Source organism: Mandrillus leucophaeus, unplaced genomic scaffold (genome assembly GCF_000951045.1).
Source record: "Mandrillus leucophaeus isolate KB7577 unplaced genomic scaffold, Mleu.le_1.0 Scaffold1017, whole genome shotgun sequence".
NCBI classification, from domain to species: domain Eukaryota; kingdom Metazoa; phylum Chordata; class Mammalia; order Primates; family Cercopithecidae; genus Mandrillus; species Mandrillus leucophaeus.
Window position 1 is genome coordinate 399,140 of NW_012098288.1, and position 11,610 is coordinate 410,749.

Genomic DNA, 11,610 nt, shown 5'->3' on the forward strand with positions numbered 1-11,610 from the left:
AAGAAAAAGAGTTAGAATGCAGAGGAGACTTCTGGCCAATTCCACGAAAACCTTTAAAACTTGGCTGAACCTGAGAAACACTCTCAGCAGATGAAGGCACCAGTGGAATCACCTGAGGCAGACGTGACTCACATTTCTGCTTCCTGGGGGGTTTATTTTATGATTGTAACACTCTAGGATGGCTGCTGTAAGTCTGTAGACAGCAATAAGTTATAAAATCTTCAGGTTGCAGGCTGCTGATGGTGAGAGTAAAATGTGTCCCAGATCTACTGCTACTGAACCGTGATGGGACCCCAGATTGCAAACTGGGTGCAGCATAGATCAGGAGCTGAGGAGGATTCCCTAGTTTCTGGTGATACTAGCTTAAATAATTGCAAATGCCCTGACTCGCCCAGTAAGTGATGGTGACTCTGTCTCCTAAAGATGTAGTCAGGGAGGATGGAGACTGAGTCATCTGGAAATCACATCTGACTCCTGGGACATAAAAACCAATATACACACAACTATTTATAAGATGATTTCCCTGAACGGTCAGGCTGTATACTGAGCACACTGGCTAAGTAAACTCCTAATGTTCTCCTTCCTTACGTGGGAGCCAGAGCAGCAGCAGCCCCAGGAGCTGAGCGGGAGCCCTCATGTCCATGCAGTGTCCTGACTGGGACTGAGTCCTGCACAGACTGTGATCAGCCTATTAATAAGTCTTTAGGGCAGGAGGTTGTGCTCCGGGAACATGCAAATCAGCAGGGGAAGGAGCAAGCTGGGCACAGCTGCAGGACTGGTTCATGGAGAAGTATCTTAGTTCCAGATAAAAGTTAATAAATATTCATACTCTTATGTTTCACATTTTCAACTTGGCCCAGGGCATCCCAGCCTAATTCAGTAGCAAGGATGTGAATTGTTTTCCTTTTTACTCCCGTAAGAACAGTAACATAAAACTCTGTGCATGCTGTAGTCTTGGAGGAGAATGTGTGCCAAGAACAAGTGTAAAGAACAACTGGGGAAAGGGAGAAAGGCAATGTGTTAACACCACCAAATATTCTCCTGTTAAATATATGCTAGTAACTGCTAAGCCAAACAATACCAAAAATGTATCAGTGCTAAGTTACCTTTCCCTTCCTCCTTCCTCCTGTCTCCTGGCTCAGAAGGCACTTGCATCTTCTATAGGTTCTGCCCATGCTAAGGCTACGACTCCTGAAGTGCTCTTATGTGTGATGCCTGAGGTGTAGCTTCATACTAATCCCCTGAGTTCACCAACATCTTCCTCTTACACAGATTTAGAGAATATATCCTGTCTACTACTCAGTGAAGGAACTAATTTGGGCAGCTGGGACAAGGCAAGTTGCGAGGCTTTTGTTTGGGGCTGAACCTTTGTAGGAGGATATTGTAGAGTGTGGTGGAAGTAGTAATCGCCAACATCCTCAGCCTCCATCCTACTGATTTTAAGCATAAAACCTGTCCCTGACCTGCAACCACTGCAAACTCATGGTTAAGTGGTGCATCACACATGGCTGTAAGTCTTTAGTGACTCAATTGTTAGTGAAGTTCTTACCCAAATGTATTTCAGGTCATATCACAAATGCCTATTTAACCATAGGATATAGGCTAGCTTCCAAAGGTTGAAACTAGTCCTATGACATATCTGGGGATGATTGGTCTACTCTCTCCTCCCATTGGGGAGAACTTGTCTGGGAAGGCAGAAAACTGATTGGAAGTCCTATACATCAGGAGCTGTGGAGACTGGCCTGGCTTCTGCAGGCACCAATACAAATAGGTGTATCCATTACCATGTAAAAGGTTCTGACTAGACCTGCAGGAGATGGAGGCTGGCTCTCCATTGGTGACAGGCAGAGAGAGCGGAGTCTGGGTCATCACAATATACCCACTGGATCCTAAAGTAATATGAAAAAGAAGTACAAGGTTATGTAAATCATGAGACATTATCATAATTTCTCTACAGTGATATATTTAATGCTAAAAAATTGTATTGTGGTGTGTGTGTTGGGGGGTGGTTGTAATTTTGATTCACGCACAAAAAAATTCTATGAAAAGAAAAAAGACATTTTGAAGGCCCAAGCTGCCCTATGGAAGTCACTTACGCTACCCTCCTCTTTCCAAGTCAGAGTCTGCACCAGAGCTTAGGTCCTTGCTTTTTCTGGAATCTTCCTCACTCTTTCACATATAAAAGTGCCCCCACACATTCTATCCTGGAGCACAAGACACATGCATCTAACACATGGACCGAACACACATGGGAGGCAGTGGGGCCCCCAGAGCTCACCCTCCCAACCCATTCTCCTCCCTCATCTCCTCTGTCCTTACCAGGAGCCCAAAGCATCAGCAGCCCCAGGAGCTGAGCAGCGAACCTCACTGTGAGAAGATGAACTGAGGAGTCAAGGCAAGGTTACAGCCGAGCTTTTCTCCCAGACTCACAGGGGAAGGTCTTTCCTAAGGGACAATATGCACATCTCCTGGTGGCTGCAGTGGTGTGGAAAGAGACAATGTACAGTATGCTTAATTCTAAAATGTATCTTTGTCTTCAGTATTAACATGCTGCATCATGGCCTGAAACATGCAAACAAAATGAACCAGTAGCCAAACTAGTTACTACCTACTACACATATATACTAAGTGTTCGTAAGAGTTCAAAAAATATTCTCCATTAGTTCCAGATTTGAAAGAAAGGAAAGTCCAATTAGTATTATCAGAAAAGATTATTAAGTGGTGTACACGCTTGAGACTCCCGTGAGCTTTGATTTGCTCAGCAGCCAAAATCATGCCTTGCTGGCAGCTTTCCATTCTCCTGATGGTTGGTGACTGTGAGGGTCACTCAGCGAAGGGAGAAAGAAGTGCTCTGAAAGTCATCAGTGGCAGCACGTGAGGTCAGGCTACACTAGGGTCCCCTTCCAGTGACGTGACTAAGTGTCCCTGCATTCATGACAGCAGTAGGGAACTTTAGTGGCAGTTCCAGGGAGGACATGACAGCCACTTCCTGGAGAGTCTGTGGGATGTCAGTGCACTAATTGGAGAGAAAGGGAGAGGCTCTAGGAGTTGTCCTGGAGGGCTGTGACCCCTGTTTACACAGAGGAGGAGCCAGTGTTTGTGACTGAAACCTCATGGCCTCTTCCTGAAGGCTCTCCAGCCATCTCTAACTGAGCCCACCTGGTGTGGACGTGTCCCCTGGGTACCCCAGCTGCTCCTGCTGCATTGAGAGACTGAGTCTCCTTGAGGTTTGTATGTGGGGCCATCACACAACGCAGGGTCCCAGTGAGTGTCTTGCTAACCGTCGTACGTGCAGTATCTCCAGGCCCCACAGAAGGGATTGTGAATATGTAATCATTAGAATTTTGGCTGGATGTGTGTCTCCACTTTGGAATATGTGCAGAAAAATACTTTGAAGGTTTGTCATTCTTTGCCCATGTTACAAATGTCTTGCCATAATCCTTTTTTTTTTTTCTGGATTTCTCTCCTTAAAAATTGAATTTTATCTTCCTTCACCACAGAATGCATTATTTTGGAATACACAGTCACTTGTAATGTGGTTTACTTCCTTAACAAGGAAAAAGAATATGTTGTCTTGCTGATTCAAATGCCCCTTTACTTTGATCATATTATGTCATGATTACTTCATAAACACTTTTAGGGCATTATTTTAACTGTCATCTATGCAAGCTATATATTTTCTATACAATTACCACTAGAAGATAGGAATGAGGTTCGTTTTCATGTAATGACTACATTGTGTGAAAGTAGTGCATGTACTTATATGTTGAAAACCATTTATTATTTTCATGACAATTGAACACCAAAATTGTAATTTCTAAAACATTATTTAGTTGAAAAAGTTATCTCCACTCCCATTACAATAATATTGTGGTTAAAAGCCTTAAAGCAACCACAGCAAAAGGTACAAAAAATACAAAAGTTATAAAATTATAACATCAGAGAACAGTGGACAGAATGAGACCTAGGTAATCTAAAATTCCAGAGTGAGGAAAAGCTTTCTAATTGAGCTGATGCTTACCTGACTTTTTGTTCCCCTGCCATATTTGCCAAGTTGACATTTGGACCCAAGTTCTGCTTTGGCACAGGCAGAGAAACCCATCTGTGAAAGGAGAATCTGGCTGTGCCTCTTTCATTGCACAAGGCAGCCTCTACTCACAGACAGTGTTTTCCATGCAACACGGGCTGTGGTGTCATGACATGTGCAGTCTACGGGTGCTCGTCTAGAAAAGTAGAAACTCCCCATACAGAGGCCTCATGTAGCTTTTGTTGTTGATAAATTCTGCTCATACCATTCATAGTACATGTCTGAATCACGGATATATTGGTCATCATTGCCACAGCTCCCCAGTTGATGTAGGCTCTATTGGGACTTCAGGTTAGCGTGTCACTGCATGATTCGTGTTCTCAAACCCAACCACATGGCGTCTGCTCATTATTTTAGTTCAACTGTGATTAAGTCACATAACCTCAGGTCTATTTGCACAGGAACCTCAATAAACATTTGATGATTGCAGAACTACAAGATCATTCTTGATGAACTACTTTTCCTTGAAACTTGCAGTGATGCAGGCTCAACCTATGGAGCCAGGGAGTGATACTTTCTCCTCCGTAGCCTTTCATAAGAAGGACATTTGGGTTCCTTTCTGAGTTTATATCGTCAACCCCCAACAGTCACTGCCATCCACAACTGTACCTAATGTAAGTCAAAGAGCAGGTTATTTGGCCAGAGTTGACCCCCACTATCTTCCATTCATTCTCCCATTCCTGAAGTCTGCCCACTGTCCTCAAACTCTTACATTTTGTGGAAAGAAATCACACATCATTCTGTGTTATTTCAGTGGTCTATGAGGCAAATTCTATAACCCATGTCTCCTAGTCTAAGTTTCTGTTTATAAAACTCAACTTTTGAAATTTCAAAAACTACCCCTTTCGGTCAGCAAGACACAATTGAAGCAAATCAAATAATTTTAGCATTCATGTTTTCTATCTCCCATGAATTTACAAAAGCCCATTTTGACGCTGAAATCCAAGATTTTTACTAATTGCCCTCAGTCAGCTCCTCATGATGACAGCTTGTGCAAAAGGCTCTTTCCTCCATCAATATGTGGTGGGACGATAAGTGGTGAAAGAGAAAGATAAAAAGTTAGGAAGATTGAAAAATATCAATTTTTGAATATTACCACGTATTATCCTCTTAAATAGAGACTTTAAACGGCTAAACCTCAAGTTGTTTTCAACAAGTGTTGCAACAAATCTGGGTTATTTGTCTCGCCATTAACCTGTTTAAGTCTTATTTCCCAATGAAGGTGAGGCAGAGAGGATTGGGATGGGATTTCCTTCAGCTCTCCCTCAGGGCAGTCTAGTACCTATGCAGGCACTGGGATCACCTCTGGTTTCTTATGGCTTATGCCATGCCAAGGCTGTTGCAGCTGACAGGGCTGTGAATGGGTTTTGTTTGACATACAACTGAGGCACCCATGGGACAGAACCCTCAGATGCAACCTGTTGCCCTGAGATCTCCAACATGTTCATCTTATACAGATAGAGATTCTGCTCAACTGCCTCCCCAGAGAAACAACATGCTTGAGCAGCTGGGCCACGCTGGAGGTTTTTGTTCAGGGCTGTACCAGTGTGCGAGGATGATGTGTACCTTCCATGCAGTAATAAACCCCGACATCCTCAGCCTCCACCCTGCTGATTTTCAGTGTGAAATCTGTCCCTGCCCCACTGCCAGTGAATCTGTCTGGGACCCCAGAGTCCCGATTAGAAACCTTATAAATGAGGCGCCTTGGAGGTGCCTTTCAGCTTCTGCTGAAACCAACTCAAGTAGGTGTTTTCATTACTATGCAGGAGGCTCTGACTAGACCTGCAGGAGATGGAGGCTGGCTCTCCAGGTGTGACGGGCAGGGAGAGTGGAGACTGAGTTATCACAACATCCCCAGTGGATCCTGAAATAATGAGAGAGAAGTGCAAGGTTATATAGAAACTTTAAGAGCAATTTTAAAATAATTTTTCTTCTGTTATTTATTTCAGGCTAAATCAATTTTTATAATTTGATTCAGACCCCAGAAATACATAATTTCAAAATAAAAACTTATTTTCAAAGCACAGCAGAGTGTTTTGAGTGCTAGAAGTTTCCTCTACCATTCCCTCTTTCTCTGTCAGAGTCGTCACCAGAGCATTAGTCTTTGTTCCTTCTGGAACAATCTTAACCAATCACAGGCCTTACTCTTGCAGATATAAAAGTTACAAGCCCCATCCTAGAGTACAAGACATGCACATCTAACATGAGGACAGAACACACATGGGAAGCAAGGGGGCCCCCAGAGTTCACCCTCCCACCCCATTCTCCTCCCTCATCTCTCTTCTGTCCTCACCAGGGAACCAGAGCAACAGCAGCCCCAGAAGCTGAGCAGGGAGCCTCATTGTGAGAAGGTGACCTGAGAAATCCTGATAGTCAAGTCAAGCCTGGTGCTGAGCTTTTATCTCAGACTCACAAGGAAAGGTCCTCCCTGGGGGACAATATGCAAATCCCCTGATGGGTGCAGTGGTGTGGAAATAACATGGTATGTACAGGGGCCTTTCCTATGAACAATATATTTTGTATACTTGAGAAAAAACTGTTAGAAATAACAATCTATGCAGCCTTATTGGGACAGGATATATTTCAATGTTTACAGTCAATTTTTTTACTTCCTTAGCATTTTCCCAATGAATGTTACACTTCTCTTTAATATGGCTGAACTTCTGTAAATATTTGGTGCTTCGTATTTTTTCTTCATGTGTGTTGAAGAGGTCTTGGTTTGCTCGTCATTTTATAAATCAAAATAAATTGTGCCCTGAGTAAAGTGCAAACATGTTCATTGCTCAACCAAATAAAGTACTCACATTCACTATCCGGATACAAATACGGATGATTTTAAATTCTCCACAAGCTGCCTTCATTCACCTTTCTAGTCTATAGCTTCTGCCTCTAACCTACCAAGGGAACTGCAACTCTGATATCTATCATAAAGATTCGGTTTTCCTGAACATCAACAACATGAGAATTGAGGTAAGTATATTTATGAAGCCTTTATTTAATTTTATGGATTCAAATTACTGTTCATTGTCATTTACTGATTCTGAATTCTAAAGGATTTCTTCCTGAGTTTCTTATAAGATATATATGCTAGTCATTGCTTCTTTTCTTTTCTTTAAGGACAGATTTGCTGAATATAAAATCATCTTTAATTTGTTTTTCCAGTACTTCAAATAGCTTTAATATTAATGGTTAATCCACTACTATTAACGAAGTTACAATCTATATTTGAATTCCACTGAGCTTTCCACTGATATATATAGCTAACATTTTTACTTTTAATGTTTCAGGATAAAATTTCTGGATCCCATATTGCATTTAGTTTTCATGCTTTCTTAATTTCCTTCACTATCTGACAGTTTTTTAGTCTTTGTTTTGAAATACCTTGAAACTTTTGATGTATGCTGTCTGCTTATTTTTGAGAATGTCCCTAAAATTCGATTGTTTGGTATTTTCTATTGATTCAAGTCAGATTTTTCATTTTTGGCAAGAATATTACAGCAGGGATGTGTTTTCAGTACATCCTATCAAGAGTTACATAATATCAACATGTCATCATGGGAGTTGATAAATGAATATCACTAATGAACTCTTTTTGTAAGAAAGTCTTGGTCAAAGGTAACCAAGGCAGCTGCTTTTGTCACTCTTCCTATATGGTTATATGCTGACTTTGTTAAGAATTGTCTAGTACTATCTGCTACGGTTTAGATGTTTGTGATGTTCCAAACTTATTGTTGGAATGTAAAGTGTAAGTTGATATTAAAATGTAGAGCCCCTTGGGAAGTGATTAAGTCATGTGCTCTGCCCTCAATGAATGGGATTAATGGCCTTATATAGAAGGTTTCAGAGAGCTGCCTGGCCCTTCCATCTCTGTTGCCATGTGCAGACACAACATTCAGTTTGTCTCCTTGCCGTCTCTGACTCCACCAGACAGCTTCACCAGACACTGAATGTGTTAGCATCTTGATCCTGGGCTTCTGAACTCCAGAACTGTGAGAAATAAATATTGTTTATAAATTTCCCATTCTGTGAGTTTGTTATAGTTACATGAAAGAACTCCACACTATCTGATTCTCTTTTTACTTATTTATTTTTTTCAGAATTCAGTTCTACTTAAAGTCTGCTCTCCAATACAGAATGCTGATTAAATAAATTGTGCTCACTCTTAAATGTCAAGTATTTCCATCATGGCCATTCAACACTGGCATGTTGATGACCTGAAGGAAGGAAGAGAGGACTGGTATCTATGAAAACATAGTGGTACCCACCAGTCCCTGAGTAATTTGGACAAATACATAGTCCTACACATCACTTAGAATATTTAGGAAACTAAATGGAAAGGTTTAGAATTAATCGAGCTACTTCTAAAGGGGGAGGTTGAGATGCTATTGGTGCCACACTAGGATGCACGCAGTTGAGACATGATTTCCAAGAATCTGAAATCCTAGGGACTAAGTTGTAGAATATGTGGCTATATCAACATGGTACTTATTTCTCAAAATAGGTATTTTTCTAAGTTTTTCATTTCTGCTGTGACTAACCAATGGAATTTTGTCTTTTGATTGTTGTGAAAGTAAATAACTTGCATTGATTTCAGAGACTTATCAGTGGAAGGAGATGAGTATCAGATGTGGCTTGGGACTTGGACTTGGGACTTTTGAGTTAAAATTAGAATAAAGTAAGACTTTGGGCAGAGATTGAAAAGGAGTAGTTGTATTTTGAAATGTGAAAACGACATGAGATTTGAGAGAGTCCAGGGGTAAAAGGATGTTGTTTGTATATTTGTTTCTGCTCAAATGTCATGTGGAATTGTAATCCCCAGTATTGGAAGTGGGGCCTCATGGGAGGTGACTGTATCATGGAGATAGATTTCTCATGAATGGTTTAGCATCATATTCTTTGTGCTGTTCTCGTGATAGTAAGTTCTCATGAGATCTGCTTGTTTAAAAGCTTATGGCAAATCTCTTTTGCTCTTTCTCTGGCCCTGTGATGGGCCTGCTCCCACGTAGCCTTCCATCACAACTGTAAGCTTCCTGAGGCCTTCCCAGAAGCTGAGCAGATGCCAGCATCTTGCTTCCTACAAAGCCTGCAGAACTGTGAGCCGAGTAAAACTCTTTTCCTTCTATATCACCCAGTCTCAGGTATTTCTTTGTAGCACTGCAAGAATGGGCTAATAGATTTGGTCTCTAATTTTTTTTTCTTTTTTTGAGATGGAGTCTCACTCTGTCACCAGGCTGAAGTGCAGTGGTGCAATCTCGGCTCACTGCAACCTCTGCCTCCTGGGTTCAAGTGATTATCCCACCTCAGCCTCCTGAGTAGCTGGGACTACAGGCATGTGCCACCACATTCAGCTAAGTTTTCTATTTTTAGTAGAGATGGGGTTTCACCATGTTGGCCAGGATGGTCTCAATCTCTTGACCTCATGATCTGCCTGCCTCAACCTCCCAAAGTGCTGGGATTACATCACGAGCCTCTGTGCCCATTCCCTCCTTATTTATTTATTTATTTATTTTTTAATAAGGACCCTAATTGAATCAGATCAGAACCTAAACCTTATGACCTCATTTGACTGTAATTAGTTTCTTAAAGACACTGTCTCCAAATACACCCATACATGGACTTAGGGCTTCAACTGGTGAATTTTGAGGGGACCGAAATATTTAGTTCATAAAAGCTTATCTTATTTTCTTGATTCATCAAATACTTGCTCTCTTGGCATATTTTATGGTCACTCATGGAGGTGAGATGGATCTTTTCTAATTAATAGATATTATGGTGAAGCTGTTGACACTCCATGTACAAGAGAATTTGGGAGAAATTTTGTAACTCACACAAGGGAATCTTGGGGAAAGCAGGGTATGCACAAGCTGGTATAAACTGGCCCAAGTTAGACAAAGGGCTGGGTTTTTATAGTTGGACTGGAGATATGTTATCTTGTATTGCTGAGGATCTCTGAGGCTTGACTGTCCTGCAGGCAGTTGCACAAATATGCGGTGGAAGGGAAAGTGGGAGGTGGTGATTGAAAGCTGTCACTGATTAAACATCAAAAATAGAGTCAGAGTGCTTATTATATAGCACTTATTTGAAGGTATGGTACCTTACAGTATCAGTTTTTTATATTTTGTCCAACTTTTTATATCTGTTTTTAGCAGCTTGGCATAAAAAATGTATCTGCCATTTAACATAGTGAGAGTTTTGGGGAAAAAATCATAATTTAGTAAATAATGTCAAAGAAAACAGTATTTGGAGAAACATTGCATCTGCATAATTAAGAGATGTAGCAAAATTACAATGACTATTAGCAATTATTTAGTGTTTAATACATTTGAAAGTTGTAAACATTTTATAAGTATTCAATTACTTAATGATTATAATAGTCTTATGGTATAGTTACTTCTTTATTTTCCTTTATTAGAGATTAAAAAAACAAGATAAAAGTGTTTAAGTCTTTTGCCAAATTTACACATATATTAAGTGTAAGGGCCAAAATTCCAACCGACGTATGTGATTACAATCTGTGTGTTCTGTTATCACAGAAACTAGTATTTCAAAATCTCTTTCACTTTCTACCTGATTTCATCAATTATGTATGAGTAACTTGAACAAGATAACATTGTTGGATCATTGCACTGCCTTTGCTCAGTTTCGTCACACGAGGGAGGCAAGCTTTGATGCTGTTGACAGTAACAATATGCTGCATCTTCAGGCTCCAGGCTGCCGATTGTGAGAGCGAATTCTACCTCAGACTCATGGTCACTCAACCATGCAGGGACACTAGGGTTCTGGATAGTGACTTGCTCCCCTCAAGTTTTGTCCAGAACTTGAAAATTGAGAACTCATGAACACAAAGAAGGGAACAATACACACTGGGGTCACCTGAGGGTGGAGGGTGGAAGAAAGGAAAGGAGCAGAAAAGATAACTATTGGGCACTGGGATTAATACCTGGGTGACAAAGTAATCTGTATAACGAACCCCCATGGCACAAATTCAGCTATATAACAAACCTTCACATGTATCTCTGAATCTAAAATAAAAGTTAATAAAATAAAAATAAATAAAACTGAGGCAGCACAATATTCTCATTGACATCTGCATTAAAAAAAAAAATCACATAAGCACAAATGTCACTGAGGTTAAAAACACACCCCATTCTATGAGCTTATCCTGTTACTCAACACTGTGAGTGCTCCATGAGAAATCAAATGTCACAGATCAAAAAGAAAAAAAAAGGTACTAAAGATTTAACTTACAATGAGAAGAAAGCAAATTTCACCATCATGTGGCACCTCCTCATAATCATTTTCCTCGTCTGGGATCAGTGCAGCAGGAGGCAGAAGAGTTGAGCTCCTTATTTCCATTATGTACATGGCTGAGGCAGACACCTGCCCTGAGCTAGGGAGCAGCTCATTGATAATGGCTTTGATATGTAGCCAAATGCTCTATGGAAAGCACACAAAGTCATCCCAGGCTGAGATATTTTGGAGCTTCTTGTTCCAGAACAGAATATTTCACAACTGTCACACAC

At 40.8% G+C, this 11,610-nt stretch overlaps 1 pseudogene; it reads right to left on the bottom strand.

The window, feature by feature from the left end:
* Positions 1-2,890: 2,890 nt before the first annotated feature.
* LOC105537036 overlaps positions 2,891-11,610 on the bottom strand; it is a 57,551-nt pseudogene continuing 48,831 nt past the window's right edge.